At 35.9% G+C, this 27,252-nt stretch overlaps 1 long non-coding RNA gene across 7 annotated transcripts in view; it reads right to left on the bottom strand.

Annotated features, from left to right (window-relative positions):
- Positions 1 to 670: 670 nt before the first annotated feature.
- LOC144305726 (uncharacterized) overlaps positions 671 to 27,252 on the bottom strand; it is a 64,089-nt gene continuing 37,507 nt past the window's right edge. The window contains exons 4-6 of one of the 7 annotated variants that reach the window (XR_013372790.1): positions 25,850 to 26,978; positions 5,964 to 6,194; positions 671 to 1,352 (exon numbers count right to left, since the gene is read on the bottom strand). This is a non-coding gene — a long non-coding RNA (uncharacterized LOC144305726). Of the gene's footprint in view, positions 1,353 to 5,015; positions 5,723 to 5,963; positions 6,195 to 21,486; positions 24,022 to 25,849; positions 26,979 to 27,252 lie in introns of those variants that run through there. The other 6 variants (XR_013372791.1, XR_013372792.1, XR_013372793.1 and 3 more) reach the window with 6 other exon arrangements.

The following is a 27,252-nucleotide window of genomic DNA, read 5'->3' as shown; positions in this document are numbered from 1 at the left end:
TCTGTCTTTGATTTGGCTATTTCACAACTATAAACCATCTAAGAATGCCCAAAGAAAAGTCTTAGAAGTCTTCAAGCAACCACTTACTTCAGTGACAAACATAACAATTATTCAAATTATTGATATCTTCTGTTATTTTACTCTGTGCTTTTATACCTTACTTTACATATAATAAGGGTTGTTATCATTTAGAGCTACAGTATCTTCAGCTTGTTCTATCACAGAAAGATTTCAAGTCTTGCCTAAAATTATACAAAGATCTTCCCTGTCCCACTAAAAGTGATCTTGCCAAACTGCTTCTCATACCTCTGCTCCAAAGCTACCCCAGTCTACGGCAAATGCCCTCAAACCAACCAAACAACCAAGCAGCTCACCTAATATCCTACACATAAAACAAAGATGTTTATTTTTTTATTATCATTATTCATGAGAGACACACACAGAGAGAGGCAGAGACACAGGCAGAGAGAGAAGCAGGTTCCATGCAGGGAGCTGGATGTGAGACTTGATCCCATGACCCCTTGATTATGCCTTGAGCCAAAGGCAGACGTTCAACCGCTGAGCCACCCAGGTGCCCCAACAAAGATGTTTCATTTATTTATTTATTTATTTATTTATTTATTTATTTATTTATATATTTATTTATGATAGTCACAGAGAGAGAGAGAGAGAGAGAGAGAGAGAGGGGCAGAGACACAGGCAGAGGGAGAAGCAGGCTCCATGCACCGGGAGCCCGACGTGGGATTCGATCCTGGGTCTCCAGGATCGTGCCCTGGGCCAAAGGCAGGGGCTAAACCACTGCGCCACCCAGGGATCCCCAACAAAGATGTTTCAATCCACATTTTATAGCCCCCAACCAACCAACCAACCAACCAACCAACCAATCCACCAAAAGCTGCATATAAAAACCAAAGCTACCACGGCATACATCAAATCCCAACCAACTGACCCAGCAACCAACCAATCAAGTGACCCAATATACTACCCTACCACTAGCCCCACAAAACAACTAAAATGCTATCTGGAATGAATAATAACATAAAAAGAGCTAGATGACTCCCCAAACATAAAAGTGAGTCAAGAAGAGAAGAATGACCAATAGATTAGCTATTTTAAATTTAACATTAGAAAACCAACTAAAAAAAAGCCATAAAATCTAAACACATGGCTTTGGAACCTGTAACATTCTTGATTTAGTTTGATTCCATCATACCACATAGTTAATATGACATTTTCCTTAACTTCATTATTAACCGGCTAGAAAGACATCTGAAATCTTCATTATATTTGATTTCTTATTCTCATAAGTCACTGTGGAGCTTTAAGATTTCCTGTGCATCATTTTCCATGATCTATAAAAATCAGATAGGTTCAGAATGAATAAATTAACATTTATAATTTTTGCATACTGCTTCAACAAAAGAAATACAATATAAAATATAGAGATTATAAAGGAAAAACTTATATAAGAAACGTTTGTATGGACTACTTAACAAGCTTAATTTCTAAAATGCCCCCCAATATTATTCTCAACAAATGTCTGAAATAGACTCAAAACAGAAAATGGCAATAATAGAAACTATATGAATCTATACTCCTTCTCATTTAACCACCATATAAAAATCTGATGGCTCCTCAACTAACTCAACTAAGTAGATCATGTTGTAGCAATTCAAAGTCTAACAAATTTGTGATTCAAAGCATAAGCCATATTCACTATTCCTAGTGTGTAATTTGTTAATGGTTACCCTAGTTAAAATATGAAAAACAAGTGAAATAATAAAGGAAACATTTCCAAATTGGAGCACATTTTAAAAACTATCTATGCCACCATTTCATACATTCCCATATTACACAAGGTCAACACCGCCAGAAGCTTGTACTGTATCTGTTTAAATACAACATTTATGAGAAAAACCTCTGGGAATGGTCACTGAAATGTTTCTGATTTCCCAGACAAAAGTCAAGATGTATTTTTAAAAATTCAACAATAGATATTTACTTTGCTAACCATCAATCTGTTACCTTTTACTACTTTGCCTTTTACCACATCTACCTTCCTTCTTTTACTTAAAAAGCAATCTACCTTTGTCGTACAAATGAATATTTAAACATTGGTGTACTTCCATGATGCTTCTTAACATAATATGGAAGTATGATAATAGAATCACTGACAACAGTAACAAGACTCTGGTCATTTTCTTTTTCCTTTGAAACTGTTACCTTGGATATTGAATCCCTCCATAATTTCTGATAGTTTTAGCGATGGGAATGGTGGCATATCAAGGAGAAATTGCATTTCATCATTTTGGCTTTAACACGTATACTATAAAAGTGACAGCTTGGTGCACTGTAGCTGACAGTTCCCATTAACTGGAAGCTAATGTTGCAGAGTCAGTCCAAACACCGAGTCACGGCCTCTGGCTACAGGAAGGTCTCCTTCATACTAGGATTCTCACACCCCCCGTGGGAAAGAAAAGCTATAAATATTTTCCACTAGTTTCCTCCTCAAAGTGATATAATGAATATTTACACACTGAGACCCCTTTCCTACCCTGAATCTTGTTGGAAAAAACACCTTCACTGACACACTGCATTGGTCTGAGCAGGTGATTCAAGCCAGCCCTCCTTCTCTTCATAGTAAACAATAAGCCTATAGCAGGGTTTGAGTTTCCACTTTTGGAATCACTGGTAAGACAACAGGAAAAAAGGTAGGAAACTTGTTTTGAACATTTTTGTAGGGGTTTTTCATTTGTTCTTTATGAATTGGTAGGAAAAACTAAGCAAGTATCAGGAAAAATCAGCTAAAATATGAAAGAAGTAAAATATTACAAAGTAAAAGTGGCCTAAGAAATATTTTGAAGGAGATTTCAAAAGTAAAATAAATGCTAAATTGATTTACTGAAAATTTAAGGATGGGAGACTAATGAAAGAAAAATAAATCTGGGACCCTCAGGGGGCTCAGGGGTTGAGCGTCAACCTTTGGCTCAGGGTGTGATCTCCATCCTGGGGATAGACTCTTGTGGCGAGTCTGCTTCTCTCTGTCTCTGCCTCTCTCTCTGTGGCGAGTCTGCTTCTCTCTCTGTGTCTCTGCCTCTCTCTCTGTTTTTCTCAAGAATAAATAAATAAAATATTTAAAAAAAAGAAATCCAATTTTTTGAGCACGCTTATGTTCATTTAATGTTAGGTGCTATGAGTTTCTATGCATATGCAGTGGGAGGGGATAAAGAGGTAGAAGATACAAAGAACCTGTCACTGTTTACAGAATAGCTCACATTCTAGTTGAGGAACTTGAAAATAGCAAATTTTCTAGAAAAGGCCACAGAATATATAGATTAAGAGCAGAAAGAGAAGAGCCAGACTGCCTAGGGCCAGTGCTAGGGGTAGGACTGCCACTGTCACCAGTTAGACACATTTGGGTAAGTTTATTTAAAATTTCTGTATTTATTTCCTCCTCTGCAAAATGGGATAATAATGGTACTCAGTTTAGTTTGAGAACTAAAAGAGCTAATATTTGTAAAATCCTCAGAATAGCACAGTGACAAAATAGCATATTTAACAATATTATTAAGGAAACATGGGGATACAATGATAAGTAAAAGAGAGCTCCTGCCCACCTGAAACTCATTGCCTACTCAGGGGGAGACAGATAAGTAATTCACAAGTTTCCAAAAACGTGGGTAATTACAAAGCTCAAAGTACAAAGGCACAAGGTACCCTGGGAATACAAAAGAGAGATGTATGCACCTAAAATAAGTGGAGGTGGCTGAGGAGTACCCAAAGAGGGCTCCCAGGGAAGGTAAAAGCTTACTAGGAAATTTGAAGGATGAATTTGAGTTCCCAGGCAACAATAGTTCTAGGAGACTGGTTTGAGCATTTAAAGCAAAGGGACCAGCATGCATCACTGTCATATGTGGATAGTTGGCATATTTGTGTCTTAGAAGGCATTTTGGTCCACATGGACTGTAGAGTACACTGGACAACAAGAAGATGGAAAGGCAGGACAGAACCAGGTTTGCCTCATGCAAAGTTCAGACTTGATCATGTAGGATGAGTTTATAAACAGGGGTGTTCTGGTAATATCTACATTTCAGAAAGATCACATGAATGACAGAGTTGAGAATGAATGAGAGGAGAGTGACATTAGTGACCTAGATATCAGCTGGTTGTTATGATAATCAAGGGGAATGTGTACTTAAGGGAAGGACTCAAAGAGGTTGAAGACAATCTATAGAAGCTACTCCTTGGTTAGAGCAGGGCAAAGTTAAGGGGACGGGGGAGAAGTTGAATCTCAAGGTCTGGTTTGGGGGACTAGACTGATGCAATATCTTCCTCTAAGAGAATACAAGGGAAAGCAACAATTCTACAGAATGAGTGAGACTTTCATTTGAGGTTAATGTCCGGAATATATGCTTGGAATCAGAAAACAATTCTAATCTTGGATTTGTGTCCATCATTCAGTCTCTAGGCATCATCATCTCCAGGAATGTTCCTTGAAACCTCACACTGACTTAAATGTTCATTTTCTGTGCAGGATCCCTTGGCATTGTTAACTGTATCATTTATTGCATTGTATTCTCATTTTATGTTTGTATTAAAGCTCTTTATTTATTCATTCTTTTTTAAAATTCATTTATCAATCAATAAATATTTTTAAAAATATATCCCATGCTATACACAAAAATAGATGCTGGGAATTCCCAATGAACAGTACTATTCTGATCCTTGCCCTTCTGGAACATTCAGCCTAACAGGAAATCCAGATCCTCAGTAAATGCTTGTTAAATTGGATGAGACAGATTTGGGGATCATGAGTAAAAGTGGTGTTGAAATCTTGAGCATGGGTAAAGTCTAGCAAGTGAAAGATAAAAAGAGACTTATGCTGAGAAAGGATGGAAAAAACACCAATATTTAAAAGGGAATGAACTCAGGAAGGGGAGAGTATAAAGAACTGTAAAAAAAAAAAAAAAAAAAAAAAAAAGGTAAAGCTGCATCCCTTGGAAGAAACAACATAAAATTATTTTTTTATCTAAGAAAGCAGACCTTCAATGAAGGAATAATTAATTCAGTGTCAGATGTTGCAGAAAGGCCAGTGAGGTTGAGGCCTATAGAGGACCAACTAGACCTGGTAGAAGACAAAATTTGGTCTCCCTGCCCTTCAATCTCCCGTGTTATTCTTGTAAATTTATTAGATTGTGTAAGAGATATAAGTAAGGTTACCAACTAAGTGATCTTAAAAAGGAGATATTCTCCTGGATTATCTGTGTAGGCCTAATCTAATCACACTACCTCTGAAAAGCAGAGATTTTTCTCCAGCTGATAGTAGAAAGGGTGGTACAGATTCAAAGAAAAGGATTCCGTGTACTGTTGTTAGACTGATGATGAAAGGGACATGTGTCAAAAAATTGGGAACCTCAGTCCTACAACAACAAGGAACTGAGTTGTTCCAATAATCTAAATAAACTTGGTAAGGGAATCTTCTCTAGTACTTCCAGGTAAGAGCTCAGCCCTGCTGACTCCTTGATTTCAACAGAAAACCCAGCTAAACTATGTTGTGCCCAGACTTCCAAACCACAGAACTGTGAGATAATCAATTTGTATTGTTTTCAGTTACAAAGTTTGCAGTAATTTATTAGGACAACTGTTGGGGAAGCAGCTGTCAGAAGACTTGCTGTCCCTCTCCAGGATTGTGCAATCAGCATTCTAGGCCTGGAACATTCCCCTGTGCAGAAAATGGGTGTTGGAGCTCTGTGTTGCTTGTCCCCAGATTTTCTTCCTTATTAGGAAAAATCATTCACTAGTTCTAGCTATGGTGAACTTCCTTGTATTGTTCGTGTCTGTGTGTGTGTATGTGTGTGTACTATATGGCACCTGGCCAGCCCCACCAGTATATCTGCCCTCCCTTGTTTCACGGTAAAGGGATATTAGCTTGTAGCATGAGAGGGGCAACTGCACTCCCTCACCTCATGCTGGCTATCAGGAGGGACCCACTGTCCACAGGAGACTGATGCACACTACATATGCTGATTGTGCTGCGTCTTTTCTTTCTGTGAGTAAAGCATTGTTCCAACCTTTGTGTTTTGAGGCCTCCTTGATGACTCTAAACCTATAGAAGATGCAGTGGGCTGAGGTCTGCGGGCTGATCTTGGCAGTTCTTCATCCTCACTGGGGACTATTAGCTGGATGTTCCTTCTCTGCAACAGAAATAGAAAACTAACATACCTAGCGTGATAGATAATTTCGTGCAAACTTGAGTGGGCTAAAGATCCCCAAATAGTGGGCAAAACATTATTTCTGGGTGTGTCTATGAGAGTATCCCTGAAAGAGATTATCATTTGAGTCAGTAAATTGAGTAAAGATTTCCTTTACCAATGCAGGTGGCCATCATTCAATCTAGAGGTCCAGAAGAGAACAAAAAGGTGAAGGAAAATTGAATCCATTCTATCTGCTTGAGCTGAGACTTTCATCATCTCCTGCCATTGGACATCAGTGTTCCTCATTCTTGGGCCTTCAGAACTGGGCTAAATTACGAATTTTCTAATTTTCTTTCTATCTTTCTAATTTTCTAGCTTGTGGACTTCAGATTATGGGACTTCTTAGCCTCCATACTTGTGTGAGACAATTAGTATAATAACCTCCTCATCCTTATCCTGTTAGTTCTGTTTCTCTGGAGAACACTGACATATACACCTGGCAACCATAAGTCTATAGAAAGTTGGTACTGAGAACATCTTTAGTGGTATACTGGGGCCGAGAAGCCACCTGAAGTTAGGAAGGGATGGGAGATGTGGAAGTAGAGGATAATTTCTTTATACTAGTTCCCATTGTGTTCGACGTAACCATGGATTTTTGTGAGATGATTTATGAAAGCAATTTATTGAATTTTATTCCTATCTCCACCAAATAAAGCTTAATTCAATGCATTTAAAACTGTTAGTATATTTGATTAACATTTCCCTAATCCTTGCCTGGAAAACTAACAAAGAAATGAATCAAATAGAACAGGCCCAAGACCAACCTTCAAGCATCAAGATAAATTTAAAAATCTACTGCATTGACTGTATGTTTGCTGAATATCAAAAGGTTTCAAAAGAGAGCTCTTGTAAGCCCTTTCCCAAAACTCAATATAGAAAAACACATGATTGAAATGACTCTTGATGGTGCATGTGAAGCAGATCTCTTTTTACTTGAATTCCTACTCTTTCCTTTATCAAAATTATATTTAAATCAAAAATTGTAGTGGGATTACTTATGGAAAACACATAAAATATGTTATTTCAATCTATGTATCAAACTAAAAGTTAACTCCAAAGGTTGTAAGAATGACACATCTTCTGAAACATGTTTTCACATCTATTTACCATATATATATACGCATATATATGAAAATGTGTGTATATTCAGTTATATAGATATGTATATATACAATTCTTTAATAAAAATATGAAAACCACATTGAGAAAGTGTTTTCAATTTGTATTTGGAGGATTAGATATAATACCAGTCTAACAGACATTTATTTAATTTCTACTATGTATGAAGTTCTATTAGATAAATTGGGGTGACATAAAAATGAATAAAAGATATTTCTTGCTCTCCAAAGTCTGTATTTTAGATGTTTAAATGGAAATCCAAGCAGATTTTGTTACTCTATGTATGGGAACATCAAATGGAATTAATATAATCAGGTTCATCCCATGTTTGTTAAGATAGCTCCAGAAAGAGCTAAATTGGTTTTCTAATTCTTTCCCAAGGGGGGATGGATCACGTATATCAGCCTCTCATATAGTTCAACAGTTATTACAATAGTTGCTGCAGAGGTGCCTGGGTGGCACAGTTGGTTAAGCATCTAACTTGGTTTTGGCTAAGGCCATGATCTCAGGATCGTGATATCAAGCCCCATATTGGGCTCCATGCTCAGTGTAGAGTCTGCTTGAGAGTCTCTCTCCTTCTACCCCTCCTGCTTGTGCTCTCTCTTAAATCAATAAATCAATAAATCAATCTTAAAAAAAAAACAGTTGGTGCTACGGGTTTTCAACTGAATCCAACAAATATACTATCGGCTACATGTTGCACCAAACATGAAATTTAAGAGCCTTGTCATAAGATAAGAGTTTGCCTTCAAGGACCTGAATCTCAAATATATACTTCAGTAAATGCCACATGCGATCTTACAAGCCAAGAAATATTTAGGCACTTGCCATTACATTTTTTTTATATCTCTTCCTTTGTGTTTTCTATTTTCTCACATAAATTTATTCTGATAATAGACCACATGGTATACAACTTCAAAGATTTTTGTCATCATTATATCAATTTGGGGTATAAAGAGGTCTTTAAAATGTGTTGTAATTTTTTTCATAAAATTGAATTCATGCTAGTTTATGTTTATATTGTGATTACTTCAAAACTTCAAAAATTCAAAGGATAATTGGTAAGATGTCTTCAGAGATGTGATATTATGATCTTAAAGTCTGGAACCTGGCACATTATTTACACCTACTCCATGTAATTTATGAAATATTTTTCTCATATGTGTGTTGTGCAATTTAATCCAATTTAAAACAACTTATAATTCCCAGAAACAAATCTAAGGTGGTATGTAAAAGCTATTAGATATTTTCATCTATACATATAGTTTTAGAAAAATCATGTTTTATTTCAAAAGTTTTATTCGTTATACGCTGTCATTGTTTTGCAAGCATAGTATTCCTTATGACTTAAAAAAAATGCCAAATTTAAAAAAATGCCTTGCATTCTTAAAAGAGCTGAGGTTAGTGCTTTGTGCCATTTACTTCATATATTTGGTAATTGAAATTATGGCAAATCTTTAAAATAAAGAGTGACAATCTCCTTCATTTCTAAATAGTACGTAAAATCTCCATCTCAATCTAAAACAGAAGGGAAGGTAAAATCTGTTTGGATGCTCTAAGCTGGTAGACTGCTGACAATGACTTTGTAAAGAAATTACTTTGGTTTAACTAACAATAACTCTCCCCTACTCCCTTCTTCTTTTTCTTCTTCAACAAAGGGATCATTGTAAAGAGTCTGTGGAAATTATGTCTTTAGCTTTCAGCATATTGATATATTTTTGTCATTGAAGTAAAATAGCAAAAATAATATGACTTTTAAAACAAATGCATTGGTTTCTTAAACCAAAAATAATTTTGAGAAACATATTTGCCTTTACTCTTGGCTTAGCATCCATTTAACTGACTTTTCTCTTGTTCATGTGCCTCTTCATTAAAAATCTAATATGAGGGATCCCTGGGTGGCGCAGCGGTTTGGCGCCTGCCTTTGGCCCAGGGCGCGATCCTGGAGACCCCGGATCGAATCCCACATCAGGCTCCCAGTGCATGGACCCTGCTTCTCCCTCTGCCTATGTCTCTGCCTCTCTCTCTCTCTCTCTCTCTCTCTATGTGACTATCATAAATAAATAAAATTTAAAAAAAAAAAAATCTAATATGAAATGAAACATGTTTTGTAACATCAGTAAGAATCCCTGCAGCCACTATTTGTAAAACATGTAAATTTCCAGGCTTGCTTTCTTCCTACTTCATCCATGACATAAAACAAATTAGTATTCCTCCACACAGAAAAGCACCATAGTCAACACTAAGCTTACTAATGGCCAGCTTGCATTTTTAGAGTGTATTTCTGAAGTCTGAAGTAGTCCGTTTTAACTAGAAGTCCATCACAATCACACGCCAGGTCTCTCATATTTCTACCAAGAATAAAAATACAACCTAGCCAACTCATTTGCATCGTAATCTAATTTTGAAATTACTTTATCAGTGCAATAACACATTCAATAGAGCTTTTGTCTTATTGATGAAAAGGGAATCCACTTGGTTAGGGAGTACATAACATTTTTTAATTAAATTTGTGTTATTATTGTCTTTACATTCAAAGGGCCAGGTGATGGCAATGTTCCATGGAGAAAAATAATATTGCTGTAATAACAACAATAGTCATGAAAATTTAATAACATTTTCACTGAGACATGATGACATAATAATAAATATGTAATCATTATTTAGGCACTTTATAGGGAAGTGTTAATCAATGAGAATATTTGCTAAATAAAAGGCATTTCTAGAAATTGGAGATACAGAGACGGGATAAATATGAGTCCAGGAACCTAGTTAAAGAGATAGATCTGATTCAACATAAAAAGATAAATCACAAGGTGGCCAGTTATGAGATGTGTGTCAGTCAGGTTATTGGGTAACTATCTGAAGAGGCCTTAGAAAAGAAAGGGAGTGGGATGGAGATTCTAGGCAGGAAAGGATACAGCTATAGAAATATATGTGACATGTTAAAACGATGACAAGTGGACAAGAGAAATGATGTAGACAATTCAAATGGAAGGCCAATGGGAATTGAACCTGGAAAGGTGACCTGAGCCAGAGTGTGGAGTATTTTTAATGTCCAGCCAAGGAGGGAGGAGCATTTTTCTAGGAATCTGGATATGACTAAATGAGAGTTTCAGTAGAAATTTAAAGGAAATGAAGGAAGCTAAGGTCATTTTCTAGGAAATTTGTAGGATTGAGTGACTGAAGGAGAAGATAATGGAAAGAGACAGTTAAGGATGACACAAAGTTTTAAATGTGGGTGACATAAATAAATCTTTAAAAAAAGGGGAGGGGATCCCTGGGTGGCTCAGTGGTTTGGCGCCTGTCTATGGCCCAGCGCGCGATCCTGGAGTCCCGGGGAATCGAGTCCCACGTCGGGCTCCTGGCATGGAGCCTGCTTCTCCCTCTGCCTGTGTCTCTCCCTGACTCTCTCTCTCTCTCCCTCTCTCTCTCATAAATTAAATAAATAAATAGATAAATAAATAAATAAATAAATAAATAAATAAATAAATAAATAAATCTTTTAAAAAAATGTGGGTGACTAGAAAAAGGAAGACATAATTTCTCTGTAAATAATTTTTAATATTTTCTCCAAGGGACAGCAAGAAGTTTTCAGTGGGAAAGTCTGAAAATCCAGTGGAAAAAAAAAATCACTCAAGTTATACAAGTGTTTATGTGAAAATCACAACTGTTGATTTATAAATATTGACAATGACAGGCATCAAGATCATAGTGACTGTATATGAATTTTGTCTTGGAGCATTTATTTACTTAGCCTTCTTATAATTAAGTCTAGAATTTCTACATGTAATGTTAAACATGTGCACTTATACTTTTATGTATTATATAAAATTCAATATAAGAATTCTATGCATTTCTGAGAGTTTACCTAATCATATAATTTTAACTACTTTTGAGTACTTAATCATATTTAAAAGTTTTAAAAAATAAAAACTGCTGAACCATAATTAAAAATCTTAAGAAACCTACAAGGAATGCTTATTAAACAATAAAAGGGAAACAAACTAACCCTAGGACCACAGTCAAGAAGAGCAGAGAATACTGAAGAAAGGAAAGAACAAATTGAGATTTAAAGAGTGAGATGCCCTAAGCTCAATCAAACAGCAATACCAGATGTGAACAATCAGAAAACTCTAACAGTTGTGAAAGGGTAGAGCTCAGGAAATAAATAATATTAAACCCATGAGCATTGCAAGATAAGGTATCAGAAACAAAAGTTAAACACACTGAATAAAGGCAATCTGATTTAAATAATAACTATCAAGATGTCACAGAAGAACATGTTAATGTCAAGTGTAACTACTTAAGCTTTAGCAGCCTATCCAATCCTGATTTTTAAAGAGGACTTTTCTTTTAGTATAATTTAAAAGATTGCACAAGACAGAATACCAACGATACTGACATAGTGAAATGAAGGGACACCTGCACCCAATGTTCATAGCAGCAATGTCCACAATTGCCAAACTATGGAAGGAGCCATGATGTCCTTCCACAGATGAGTAGATAAAGAAGATATGGTATATAAATATACAATGGAATATTACTTAGCCATCAGAAAGGTAGGATGGATATCTACCATTTACATTGACAGGGATGGAACTAGAGGGTATTATGCTGAGTGAAATAAGTCAGTTGGAGAAAAGACAATTATCATATGGTTTCACTCATGCAGAATATAAGAAATAAAGCAGAGGATCACAAAGCAAGGAGGGAAATTTTAATGGGAAAAAAATTAGAAAGGGAGACAAACCATGAGAGGTTCTTAGCTCTGGGAAACAAACTGAGGATTGCTGAAGGGGAGAGGGGTGAGGGTATGGGGTAACTGGGTGGTAGGCATTATGGAGGGCACATGATGGGATGAGCACTGGGTGTTATATGCAACCGATGAATTATTGAAAACTACATCTGAAACTAATGACGTACTGTATGTTGGCTAACTGAATTCAAATTTAATAGAGAGAGAGAGAGAGAGAGAGAGAGAATGCCATTAGAAAAAGCAGTATTTCATTTATAATGTGGTCAAATAATTTGGTGCTCCTCATTTTTTTTATGAAGAACAAGTCTATTACAGTTAAAAACTCCTTGCATTGGATTTTGTTAAGACCCAAGTTTACTCTGGATTTAGGTACAACATACATGAAATATTCTCCACATACTGCTTGAATACAGAAGTAAGCGCCCTGTGCTGTTCTAAAGATCCCCATAGTGAATAACAAACCCGCATAACAACATGAAATAACTTTGGGACTGGTTGTTAGTGGGAACAAAATGTACATAAAATGAGTAGACATCCTCCATCTGGGGCATAATGTAAATGACTGGCAGCTCAGGCAGGCAGACTCAAAAGCAGGTAAGTCTGGCATTTTTAAGTCTTATTTCATTCAGTATTTCTGGTTTCTGATCACAAAGTGCCTACTTAAGTGTTTGGTATGAAGAAGGTATCCAGTAAATTAATGTATATGTGAATCAGAGATATGCAGAAGTAGCGCAGATGGTCATAATCTTAAAAGCTAAAAAAAAAATGTTTCAGAAATATTTACTTTTGCATTTGTAGAGAGAACATTTTCCTGAAGGGGCTGGCAATTTGCCAAGCCCTTGTACAGGTCATATGGAAATAACAAACTCTCTCACCTTTTCTTTTCTGAAATATGTGAACTTATAAAGCTATTACAAGTTAGCTTCATCATTTTATTTTAATTCACACATCTCAGGACAGCTAATTTTTCTTATGCCAACTGTTCTTGAGTTCTTGTTTTAAGTCTCCATGACTAAAGGCTATCTTCTACCTCTTTTTTTTTTTTTTTTTTTTTCTTAAACGACACCTTTCTGGAGAGCCAGCAACTCTAACACAAGTCATTGAAAACCCAACCTCAGTCATCTTCCTTTTGTTCCTGAGCTTTTTAAATGGGTTGGAAAAAAATATCTTTTATATACTTCGTTGTACTGCACATTCATTACCCTTTTACTAACAGCTTCATATTTTAACTGCAGAGGAGAAAGGGGAACGCTGGATGCCCCTTTAGAGCCCCAGAAATTGGAAGTATTTCAACAAGCACTTATGTGTGTGTAATAGCAAGAGGCAGACATCATCCTGGTTCACAATATAACAACATGCATTATAGCCATATTTGTGAAACTAGAAAACTTGCCACTGGGGAATGTCATACATTCCATAGTATGTCAGTGTCATATATTTAAATACCTTTTATTGATCAAATCACTGCAGGTAATTTTAAATTATATGTTTTGATCTCTCTTGGGCTATAATCAGAAGGTCCATGTGGAAAGAAAAACAGATCCAAAGTGGTAAGTGGAAGGGCAGGAACAAACCAGCATATGGTACCTATTCCTGATCTGCAATCATTTCAGTACTTATATAAGCCAGTCATTTTTATTTTTTTAATAATAAATTTATTTCTTATTGGTGTTCAATTTGCCAACATACAGAATAACACCCAGTACTCATCCCGTCAAGTGCCCCCCTCAGTGCCCACCACCCAGTCACCCCCACCCCCCGCCCTCCTCCCCTTCCACCACCCCTAGTTCGTTTCCCAGAGTTAGGAGTCTTCCATGTTCTGTCTCCCTTTCTGATATTTCCTATCCATTTCTTCTCCCTTCCCCTCTATTCCCTTTCACTATTATTTATATTCCCCAAATGAATGAGACCAGTCCTGTTTGCAGTTTGTTCTAAGCAGCATTAATGCATAAAGATCTATGCAAATATTTTTACTGGAAGTTCCCATATGGAAATACTACAACCCTGATCCTATATAGTAACTAAGGCTTTCTTCAAGGTCAATTCTTGAAGTGACGACCATGGTAAAAGTTTGTATTTTATCTAAGGGAAGAAACCAAGAACGTATTACCTTCATGGATTAATGAATGTGGTGATGGATGTTCCTAAAACATACAATCAAGGATCTGTTCTATTCTAATTTTTGTGCCAAAAAAAAAAAATCTAAAATCAGGTACAAAATAATTGTGCACATCTTTGCAAATGCTCAAGTAGTAGTAAGAGATAAAAACAATATGGCAAAGGAAGTGTAACATAATTAATGTCAAATACTGTGAAAAGATTTGAATCAGAGATATAAGGGTGCATTCTTCCTAAATTAATCTGATCGGCTAAAATGCAAATATACGTAGTAGAACACATCAGAAAAGTAAAATAAAAATGTTCACAGAAACAAATGGTGTTTTTCTTAGATGCATGCAGATTAGGGCTAATTAAGGCCACTACAAGAAAAGTCAAGTATTATATTTGTCAATTGTTCACAAAGCAGAATTTGTAATTGTTTCTTGTTTATACCTTATAAAAAATTAGCCTAGATTTTCTACAGTATCCTTTAAAATTAAGATAGTATGTATGTTGAAATTCACATTTTTAAAAATTACTGTTCTTTGAAATAAGAATGAGAAATTACATTAACAATTATTAAGCCCCTTGTACAAATTCATTTTATATGGTAGACAATACAATACCTGTAGGTCTTTCTGACTAACACGTAACTTTTCAAATATTTTTGGTTACAGATTAAAAAAATACCGATTTTAAATTAAATAAATTAAACTCATAGTGTGACACAGTCAAGGGTAAACTTATGATCAGGTATTCTTAATCTGTATTTTTGTGTGGCCTTTCAAGTAAGAGTGAATAAAAGCAAATTGTTAATAAACCTCCGTAAAACTGGCCTTTGACATAATATGCACTCCCATCTTATTTTAAAAGTCTCTATTTTTTTTTCTCTTTCATTGCCAAACTAGAGAAAACTGTCCCTTCTTCCTCCCCCACCCCCAACACTGAACAAGAAAAATCTGCTTGCCAAAGCTAACGCCTTTCTAACAAAGGGCAGTACTGCCCCCTAGTGGCCACATGACATAGCAAAATAGTTGCTCAAAAAAGAGAAATACAAAGTTTTAAATAAAACAATTCAATAGCACAAGTTCTAATGTATCAACGTGTCAGTTTTAAAATTGTGCCTGAATACCATCCATTTTTCAAATAGTAATAGTCTGCACATGTTATTGGTAGTCAACCACGATTTGTTAAAGCAAAAGAAATCAAAAGATCAATGAAGTTGACTCAACTTCGGTACAGATATAAAATATGAGCCACAGTTGCCATTGCTGTGAGCACTAGAAACGTCATTCACTTAGATTCCCATGGGCCACTGGTTTGTGATAATCATTTAAATGTAAATTCAATTATCCAACTCCATACCCCCCACTAGACCATGTATCCTTCTTACGTGTTTCTTTAATATTGTTCCTTTTCCTTGGTAGCACTTATCACAAGTTGTAATTATATTAGTGGGGTAATTTGCTTAATGTCTGTTTTACCCACTAAATGCATGAGGGCCCAAACTACCTCCTAATGTTCACCACTCTATCCTCGGTACTTAACACTGTGCCTGACACAAGAGAGGAACATTGGATATTCTGATAAAAGAATAAATAAGTCAGAGAAATCATTTATCAGGACTACAGGTCGTGTGGAGGTATGGTCTCATAATTTCATACTAATTTTCCATTTAATAAGGTGCTTCTGTAGCCATTCAGCTAACAATGATGCAAAAAAAAGACACATCGTCAGTTCTCTTGATCTACCCTTCTGGTTTTGAATTTTCACAATATGCTTCTTTCTGACTTTCTTAATATCCTTGTCCTTCAAAAGGGCATTATAATTTAGCTTTCACTTTCCCCTCTTTATTAGGCTTTTAAGTATTACTGCTTTTGGTATGGCCTCTAGATACAGGTGACCGGATTTCGTAAGTTATAGTCTGTCTGCTTCAGAGGGGATCCATTCCCAATTCCTTGACATATGACTCCCCAGTATGCATGGTGACTGAAAATTACGAAATGACTTCATGATATTTCCTCCGAAAATACTTCTTCTTGGAGTATACATAAGATAATGCCAGAAATTCAGTTGTCCTCTTCCGTGAAATATATTAAGCCCGTAATGACTGACTCACAGTCATGAGTCATTGGCAATGATGGTAAATTAATATCGTGGGACTTTGAAGTAACCTTGACTTTCTTTGGTACTCCAAGCTTTGCAATAAGCTTAAGCACTGAAACACAATTTGCTTTTGAAGATATAATTAGAGGATGAGTTCAATGCAATCGGTAAATAGGGGAGATTTTGGTACAGCCTAGAAAGTCTCTTGATTCTTATAAAACTTTCTCAGCACAATAATAGTTTGGCCTACCAAGTGACAATGGCCAAACATAAAACAGACAACACAGCTGGATATGGAAAGCAGTGGTGGCAATAAAGTGTTCTAGCCATGCCCTTTGACCCATCATTCTTCTCGAGTCAGTTGAGCCATATGCTATGTGACTATTGGAAATGCTTATTATGTGATCTCTTGTCTTTTGCACATTTTTGCTTTGACTTCATAACTCAGTAGTTTGACCCATTCCTTACACCTGCTTCCATCACGATACATCTCTCCCCATCCCGATTTTTAAAGTAAAGTCCCATATTTAAAGTAGTACATATTTGTTAGAAATTTAGCATATCATTTTAATTGGTACTTTTTAAAAGATTTTCAGCGTTCTGGCCACTAAACTACACAGGTTTTGAACTGTCTCTTTCAACCCTACATTTTTCCTACATGCCCTATTATTTTTAGTGTGTTACTTAACAGAAAATGAGTTTTTTTTAGGAATGTACATACCCTATGTAATAGACTCAGGCAAGCAGAATATTGGCTCCCCAAAGATATCCATGCCCTAACCCCTGGAATTTGTAAAATTTTTACCTTAAATGGAAAGGGAAATTATGGAAAATCGACTGATGGAGAAATTCTTCTGAATTACCTGAGTGCATTCAATGAAATTACTGAGTTCTTAAAAGTAGAAAAAGAAGAGTCAGGAAGAAAGAGACTAGAGTCACCATTGGTGGCTTTCAAGATGGAGGAACGGGGCATGAGCCAAGAAATGTAGTCAGGGTCTAGAAGCTGGGAAAGGCAAGAAAATGGGTTCTCCTCTAGAACTTCTAGAAAGCAACGAAGCCTACCAAAGCTTGATTTTAGCCTGGAAAGACCCATGTGAGAACCGTAAGATAATGAATTTGTTTTGTTCAAGCCACTACTCTTGTGGCAATTTACTATAGCAGCAATAGAAAACACACATCTTTAAATTACTGCTTTTATTTCTGCTATTAATATAACGTATCTGATACTGCACAATTGCATCTGAAAATATTTGTTAGAAATGTTTTTATTCAGCCATTAGAAAGGACAAATACCCACCATTTGCTTTGACATGGATGGAACTGGAGGGTATTATGCTGAGTGAAGTTAGTTGGAGGACAATCATCATATGGTTTCACTCATACGGGGAATATAAGAAATAGTGAAATGGATTATAAGGGAAAGGAGAGAAAATGAGTGGGAAAAATTAGAGAGGAAGACAAACCATGAGAGACTCCTGACTCTGGGAACAGAGGGTTGCAGATGGGGAGGTGGGCGGGGGGATGGTGTAACGGTGGCGGTGGCGGGTACTGAGGGGGCACTTGATGGGATGAGCACTGGGTGTTATACTGTATGTTGGCAAATCAAACTTCAATAAAAATAAGAAAGAAAACAAAAAAAGAAATGTTTTTTATCAATTCAGTAGGAGACAGATGTTTTAAAAACTCCTTTCTAGGTTTATTTTTATTCGGGGATTACAAATAACAATTAGATCTAGATTGTCACTAATTCAATACCAAAACACCTTTAGAGAAAGCAGGACAACTCTCTCTCTCTCTCTCACACACACACACACACACACACACACACACACACGTTTTGGAGATAAATTGTGACCCCTTCACTAGAAGGAAATAAGCAGCAGGTTTATCGTTTTAGTAAGACTAACATTATCGGCTCATATCCTGACATCTTCAACAGCAGGCCCCACCTATTTTTTACTGAAAGTCCCCTTCAGGATGTCATCTGATGTGGGAAACTCCTCTCTATACCCCTGTCTCTTTAAAACTGTCCTGTCATCTATTCTCTTTTCTTCAATGGCTGAGAATGAATTAATAGCTATTAATGAATCAATGCAAGTTGGTATATTTACCTTAAATTAAGTAACTTAATTTTAACTAGATCCTTTGGAGGATATTCATTTAACCTTTGACTTTAATTAATATGACTTTGAAGAGATGATATTGAGCAGGTGGATTTTTCATCCTCAAATCACATGTGTTCAACCTTGATTGTAAGGTTGGGCCCCATGCATCTAAGAAACTCACTCTTTAATCCCAGGCAATTACCAGGTGATTTTTTTTTTCTTTCTGTCTCTAAAACATTACGAATGGGATGACTGATGGAAATTCATTGTTATTAAAATAATACAAATCTCATCGTTTTTCTTGGATGATTTAACTGACCGTCTTAAAAATATAATCTCCTCAACTGTAGCTGTTTTAGCTAGAGAAGACTGAGAGGATAGATGCTATAGGTATTTTATGGACTGTCCTATGAAAAAATATTAATTTGTTTCATCATCAGAAGGTAGACCATCAAAAGAGAAATTAGAAGGGAAGCTAATTTATGTTTTATATAGTCAAAATTTGAAAACATACTGATGCTGAAAATGGCATTGGTGTCCTTCTGAAGCACATGCTCCTGTAGTTTGAAGTTTTCAATCAGATATTAGATGGCAGTTAAATAGCAATAAATATTGTGGAATTTACTCTGTGGACTTTATGGATAGAGCTCATACAGATCTATCCTGGGGTTTAAACAACTTCATCCAGCTTTGGTCTCTTTCCAACTCAGCTTTGCTTTCCTACATGTTGGTTTTATTCAGGTAAACTTTCTCATTCTGAAGTTGGAAAGACAGATCCTAACACTTTGAAGTGGATGTCTAAACTCTGCAGCCACTCCAGTGAGGCAGAGATTCACTTTCCAGACAGCAGTTCTGAAACTGCTGAGAATTATTATGACTGACCAGTCCTCAGCCATATATCAAAGCAAGGGATTGAAAGTACAATCAGTTCCACTCAATTACAAGGACTGAGCATGGGGAGCAGATTTTCTAAGAAAACCAGAGTATTAGCACCTAGAGAGTAGATATCAGGCAGCCCAAAACAGCAGATATTGTGTATAGTGGGACTCTGATTTCTAAAATTTCTTTCAGCTCAAAGATTCTATGGTTTGTAAATTTCTTTCCTTCTCAAAATACAATTGATATAAACAAATATTCTCTGAGGACTTCCGATTATTTTTAATTTTGAAAGAAAATTAATGCCCTTTTTCCAAAAAATACATTTTAACTAATAGGGGAAATTTTCTTTTTTTTCTTTTTTTTAAGACAATTCTTTTTAGAGAGAGAAAGAAAATGCCATGAGCGGGGTGGGGTAGAGTGAGAGGGAGAGAGAGAATCTCCAGCAGCACACTGCGCTGAGCTTAGACTCCCATGCAGAGCTCAGTCTCACAACCTTGAGATCGGGACCTGAGCCAAATCCAGGAGTCCAATGCTCATCTGACTAAGCCCCCAGGTGCCCCATAGGGGAATATTTCTTAAATAAAGCACTCAATATTAGTTAGGATGAGAATTTAGATGTATCATCTTCAAAAAGAAGGTATTCTAGGTAACATTATTTGTTACACAATGTTGTGTAATTATTCTGTAATATGTAATTATTGTGTAAAAGACACAATATTGAATTATGTCTAGTTTGCATCTGGTAGAAATTATTCATGACATTTCTCTAAATTTCAGTTTGTGTTTTATAGAAAACCATAAGTACTGCAAAAAAGAAAGTGATAATCTCTGGGGATTCTATTTGTCAAAATAAGTTCCCTTTCAAACACCTATTGGTAAAAACTTGAAAATCTTTTCACGGGACATGGATTATTTCAACTACATTCAGAAATTGCATTCAGGGGCTGCCTGGGTGGCTCCGTTGGTTAAACAACTGACTTGATTTCAGTTCAGGTCATGATCTCAGGGTCCTGCGATCAAGTCCTGCTGGGGGCTCCATGCTCAGTGGGGAGTCTGCACCAGATTCTCATTCTTCTCCCTCAGCTCCTCCCCCCCACCCCACCACGTGCGCGCGCTCTTTCATAAGTAAGTAGATCAATCAATCAATCAATCAATCAATCGTTTAAAAAAAGAAGGTTGCATCCAGGAATTCCAGAGGTCGCTGAACTCCTCTTTAGGCTAACATTCCATAGTGGCCTCATAGCATAGGGATTAAAAGTACAGAATTTGGTGCCCCACCGTGGAAGTTGAGATCCCAGCTCTGACACCTACCAGCTGACTGCCCTGCCCCTGAGGATAATAAGGGCTGCTACCAAAGAAGACTATTATGCAGATTAAACGAACTAATATTCATGAGACATTTATGAGTGTATCACAATCATAATGAACATAATTTTTTCTTTCCAACCCTGTTTTTGTAGTTTGTAAAGATATAGACAGCACTTACCTGATCAGTGATTAGCTCAATCTTTATTGCCTCTGTAACCAATAAGCACTAATGTAAGAAGTGGTATGTTCTCAATAGTTTGCCTTTCTCTGAGGATTAATTGATATAATATTACATAATACGACATAACGATATAATTTATCAGGAAAATAATATAGAACTCTAAGGAGGGAAGTCGTTTATTGCTTGTACTTTATTGCTTCCTCGAATAGATCTGTTTTGAAGATTAGATTATTCATGGGGTATATTGTCCTCAATGCTTTGAAGTATGAAAGTAAAATAATTGGCCATATTCATCTTCTTCCTTTTTTGTAACTGGTTTTATAAATAAGTGTCTTGTCATCTAAGAATGGAAAACTCCACAAATTCAATTACACAGCAAGAAAATACATGTTTTTAAAATTAGATGACATTTTTAAATGAAGTAATTATCAATTTAACTTACGTTAAAAATATTAACTGAAGGGGAGCCCAGCTGGCTCAGCAGCTTAGCGCCACCTTTGGCCCAGGTCACCTTTGGAGACCTGGGATCGAGTCCCACGTTGGGCTCCCTGCCTGGAGCCTGCTTCTCCCTCCGCCTGTGTCTCTGCCTCTCTCTCTCTCTGTCTTTCATAAATAAATAAATAAATAAATAAATAAATAAACAAACAAACAAACAATTTTTTTTAATTACCTGAAGAAAACCTGGAAGCAAAAGAAAAAAATATATATATATATTTGAAATGCAATTGCTTTATTTAGTCTTATAGAGATAAAATCAAGTTAGGAGTTATCAGTATGGTGGTTTTTTTTGGTTTTGGGTTTTTTTTTTTTTTTTTTTTTTGCAATTCTCTTGATTCTCATCAGTCTAATTGCATTGCAATCATTGGTCTGGTCTACATGGGCAATTTGGGAGTAGACGTTGGCACACAACTCTGTAAGGAGAGGCAGAACAGATGCCAGTATGGATTCATGAGATGAGCTGTAAAGTTAATTGCATTCACATTGTTTTATCAATGTTTATACCCAAAATTATTATACAGAATCCTGGCTATTTGTTATTCATAGAGACTGTTAGCTCTTGCCAATCTTAAAATATAGAATGCCTTGCCCATTTAATTTTAGCAAATCAACTAATAGAGCAGCAAATGGGGTTTTTTTTTGTTTGTTTGTTTTATTGCTTGCTTAACATTGGTTAGTCAGGATTGTCTGTTGTATTTGATAGGCCTTGTTTAAAACAAAGGGATAGCCGATCCAATCCTACTTTCACTCAAGTCCTAAGAAAAATTTGGTTCCTGGAGGACAACAGAATATCTCATGATAGAAAAGACAATATATAACCTGCAATCACATATTAAATTGTAACTAAGGCTAAGAAATACTTTAGACATATATGTTATGAATTTTTCTTCTTTTAAAATATTCTTATTTTTAATATAGACATTGGCCTAAGAATTTGCTTCCTTTTGAACATGCCTGCTAAAATGCCTAGGCTACAAATTATTGATCAGTTTGACAATTGAACTAAAATATATTTTGTTTTCTCACATGTAAATAAATGACATGGCAGAAAAGTAGTCTGACAAAATGACACCAACACACATACACACACATGCGCACACACATGCGCACACACACACACATCTACATAAAGAGTGTATACATGTTATAAACATATTTTATCATGTAAAATGTTTTTTCTCTACACTCAACTTTGCAGTGAGTGAACTCTATATGTTATATATTAGAATTTGGTACTGAAGTATTTGTAAAGAAAAATCAATGTTTTGATACTGAAATTTATTTAACAATATAATCTGAATGGTATAATAAAAAACCTGATTTTTTAAAAAGTAGGTGAACATATTTGTACATAAATAACAAGAAAATAAGAAACATGTAACTGTAAGTTACATTTGAATATGTTCTAAAGATATGGTTTTATAATTTTACAAAATAATTTTTTAAAAGATTTTATTTATTCATGAAAGACACACACAGAAAGGCAGAGACATGGGCAGAGGGAGAAGCAGGCTCCAGGCAGGGAGCCCAATGCAGGACTCGATCCTGAGACATGGATCACGCCCTGAGCCAGGGGCAGGTGCCCAACTGCTGAGCCACCCAGGTGTCCCTACAAAATAATTTTTAATGATGTAAGTGATATTTATGGAAATTCCTAATAATGTTTTTATACTGACCAAGAATTTGTATACCAAGTTTCAGTCTACAAGAAACATTTTATAACTGAATTATAATCCCCAAAGTATAGAAATTTAACCTGAAAACTTAAAAAAAAAAAAACCTTAGTTATAGCATCACAAATAGGAACCTATAAAAACTTGACGGCTGTATATGAATTAGAGTTAAGTATACTATGTAATTATCTCAAACAGCCCTGCTGTTTCTTAGCTTCTCTTAAGAGTAGGGCAACTACTCAGAAAAACTGAATACTCAAGAATTCAGATGTATAAAACTGCATTTCCTGCCTTGTGATCCAACCAATTTAGTATGCGTATTTGGAGCTGTAATTTCTTCTTTTGAGAAATGAGCTGTTTTTCTAAAATTATTTAACATCATCAAACACAGTGTAAAATAAGCTAAAATTTCAAAGAAAGATGACAAAAACTTATCTCAGCTGGCCACCAATATTCAGGAAACAAGGTCTTTAGGAGAAAAAAATTCAAATTCAATTGACATTTTCATATTTCTGTTAGATGAAAGAAAAATGATTTAGGATGGAGTAATACACAGTTTAGGAAAGAAAGACTACAGAATCACTTGTTTGGCTTAGAAGTCATAATTTCTTGTGTTATTTGTATTTAAGTCCTCTCCAACTGCATTGCAAGATGACATCTTTGTAAGACAAAACCACTTTATATGCAATTTTATTTATACAATCAATTAACTGCTGGCGGTAATGGTCTTAGTAGTGTTAAGCACTCACCTTGTCAATGTTTTCATCTATTAATTGTAGATTGATTGTATTTTTGTGTTTTCATAGTATTTTTGTAACAAATTTCATCTTTCTCTTAAATGTTTTATTTAGATGTCTATAGAGGGTTCTATTTATACATATATATGTACATGAATATATATGCATCTTCTAATTTAGATTTAATAGTCATGGGAAAATATTGATTTGTTCCCAACTTTGCATTTAAAGATCCAAATATGACCTCTTTTGCTTTTCCTCACCTGTTTCGTATTTCAGGCTTACTGAGAAATCAGAAGCAGCTGTAATAAGAGACTAAGAAAATGAATTTAGTATTCTAAATGCAGATTTTTTTAGATTAATAGAAAATACTATTCTATTTTTTATGGGTTGAAATTTCATTTCTAGAAAAATTTGTTAGACAATATCAATTTAATTTTATAAGTAAATCTCTTTTATAACTCAAAAAGCTATCCTGAAATCTTTCTTGTAACTTGAAACTAAATTATGTTTTTTTCTGTACAATCAATCTTTATATTTACAGGAGCAAGAGTTTTTTCTGAAGTTTGTACAGAACATATGTTATATGGTAAATATGAAGTTCCTCTCATCTAAGTCATTGTCACAGAAAGTTATGCATGGAGAGCAAAAAAGAAATCTTCAGTAATGTTTACTCTGATCTATAAGCAATAATCTTCCAATAGTCTATATGACACGCGCCTAGAGATATTGTCCATTAGTAAATAATTGGTACCATAACAATCTGTTATATGGGTTCAACAATCTTTGCCATCTTTCAATTATTGATATTAGCAATTAAATGAGAAAAGGCAATTGAAACAGAATTCCTGTTTAGAAAACAACCAGTATAACAATCCATCCTTATCTGCAACATGGAAGTGTAGAGATAATCTCTAGAAATCCTTCGTTGATCCTTAAAAAACCTGTAATTCTTGTCATTGAGCAATTTGTATACTTTGTACTCCTAGATGTCGTAGAGAATCTACTTTTATTTTTTATTTATTTTTTTTTAAATTTATTTATGATAGTCACAGAGAGAGAGAGAGAGAGAGAGAGAGAGAGGCAGAGACACAGGCAGAGGGAGAAGCAGGCTCCATGCACCGGGAGCCCGACGTGGGATTCGATCCCGGGTCTCCAGGATCGCGCCCTGGGCCAAAGGCAGCCGCCAAACCGCTGCGCCACCCAGGGATCCCCGAGAATCTACTTTTATTGAGTACTTATGATGTCTTAGGCTTATAAATGGAAATCTAGTTGGAATGTGTAACACCTATGAAACAATTAGTGGATAAAACAGCATGTTTTTTAACCTATAAAAAATCCCTGCATTTATTATATAATTGGCCAAATTCTACTGCTATTCACCAGGCATTCCTTTTTTTTTTTTTAAGATTTTATTTATTTATTCATGAGAGACACACAGAGAGAGAGAGAGAGAGAGAGAGAGAGAGGCAGAGACACAGGCAGAGGGAGAAGCAGGCTCCAGGCAGGGAGCCCGACGCGGAACTCGATCCCGGGACTCCAGGATCACGCCCTGGGCCAAAGGCAGGCCCTGAACCACTGAGCCACCCAGGGATCCCCTCACCAGGCATTCCTAAAGCTATACGTGCATAAATTTGGTTTGGAAACATACCCTCAAATGTGAAAAAGCAGATTTAGAAATATGTAGCGATTTTGATAATGAGATGGCCGTAAAACATGTCCCCCCACCCCAGCCCCAACAACAATTTTTAATAGTGGCCTTTAAAAATCTAGGAAGTGAGGTAAAAGAGTATTTCTTTTTTTAAAGTTGAGCCGTTACAATTTTTTTGTTTCATTTTTAACTTTAAAGAGAACAAGAACTGATGCTTCTAACACCTGAAACAGACTGTGTACCTATGTACCTATGTATCATTCGATGGGGCTGAACAATGAGACTTTTAAGTTCTGAATGCTTCAATCATATTCCAAATAAGCTATAGAAAAGACACTAAATGTTACACAGCTATTCAACTGGTTACAAAGAAGAAATAAATACTTTCATTTCAGTGGAAAGGAGGGGTCTTCTTTGGGGTATTCAGAGCCCAAACTGAAAATCTGCCTCCCTCTCAAAGCACCAGGGCATCATGTTACCTGTCCATGGAGTCCTAACCCAGAAGCTTAAGTGATGTTGTAGGTGCCCAGGTACGCAGAGCATGAAGCACTGAGAAGTATTGAGCGGTTCAATATAAAGGCTACAATATAAACAAGAAAATGAAAGGAAATAATTAAGAAAAAACAACAGCAGCAGCTACCAAGACAACTGCTTGGTTTTTGTGCTTTCAAGGTGGGTAATCTTGGGGGCGGGGGGGATGGTAATGTGGAAATGGTAGCAGTGCTGTGGAAGAGTAAAAGAGGTACCAAAGAAAGTACAAACCTCTCTACTTAAAAGCCAGAGGAGTGCTGACTGTACTACAAATTCTATTTCTTCTGGGAAACAATAACCTATTTCCTAATAAAGATTGACATGTTGGTTTAAATTTAAGAACGATAAAGCTGGGGCTCCTGGGTGGCTCAGTTGGCTCAGGCCTTTAGCTCAGGTCTGCCTTTAGCTCAGGTCATGATCCCAGGGTCCCAGTGTCAAGCCCTAAAAGTCCCGCTCCCTACTCATCAGGAGCTTGCTTCTCCCTCTGCCTCTGCCCTTGTGTCTTCTCATCACCCTCCTCACGCCTTGATATTCTCTTTCTCACTTGTTCTGTCTCCCTCTCAAATAAATATATAAACACTTTTTTAAAGATTTGTATTCATTCATTTGAGATAGAGAGGTACAGAGAGAGAGAGCATGAGCAGGGAGCCTCCTGTGGGGCTTGATCCCAAGACCCCGAGATCATGACCTGAACCACCCAGGCACCCCTAAATATATAAAATCTTAAAAAAAGAATGATAAAGTTACTAAGTTACTTTTCTATGGCTATTCTGTTTCAGCAAATTAAATCGCAAAATCATTTCCTGATGAATGAGAGCCATGTTTTCTTTGTAAGGTTACATGTGATGTCATTAAATACCTAATTTCCAAAATAATTATAAGCAAAGGTAGCAAAATAATTTGGAAATAATTCTGAATTTTGAGACACAAGTTCAGTCCTACTGCTGGATCTCTGCTATTGTTATGTGATGTGGGCTTGTCATCTAGGCTCTTCAGCTTCAGTTTCATCTGTCAGACCCAATGGAAAAACCCTCAAAGATAGGGAGCCAAGTGATACTCATCTTTGTATCCCAGCACCTGCCAGACACAAAAAATAGTTTAATAAGTGTATATAAAAATTTGTAAAATGGGGATAAAATCATTTATAATGTGATCATAAAGATTAAAAGAGCCAAGAGATGCAATAATTTTTCAATAGATAAAATATACATAAATATATTTCGTTATTATCATATGGTTAAAAATGTATTTTATATTGCATACAGTTTTGTAAGCAGCCTTATTTTTATTGAATATACTCTGAGTACATGTATATATAACACAGATATAATTCAATTAATCTAAGCCTGCA

The sequence above is a fragment of the Canis aureus genome, chromosome 36 (genome assembly GCF_053574225.1).
Source record: "Canis aureus isolate CA01 chromosome 36, VMU_Caureus_v.1.0, whole genome shotgun sequence".
NCBI classification, from domain to species: Eukaryota; Metazoa; Chordata; class Mammalia; order Carnivora; family Canidae; genus Canis; species Canis aureus.
The sequence above is the reverse complement of the archived record's forward strand: the minus strand, read 5'-3'. Positions and strand labels throughout refer to the sequence as shown.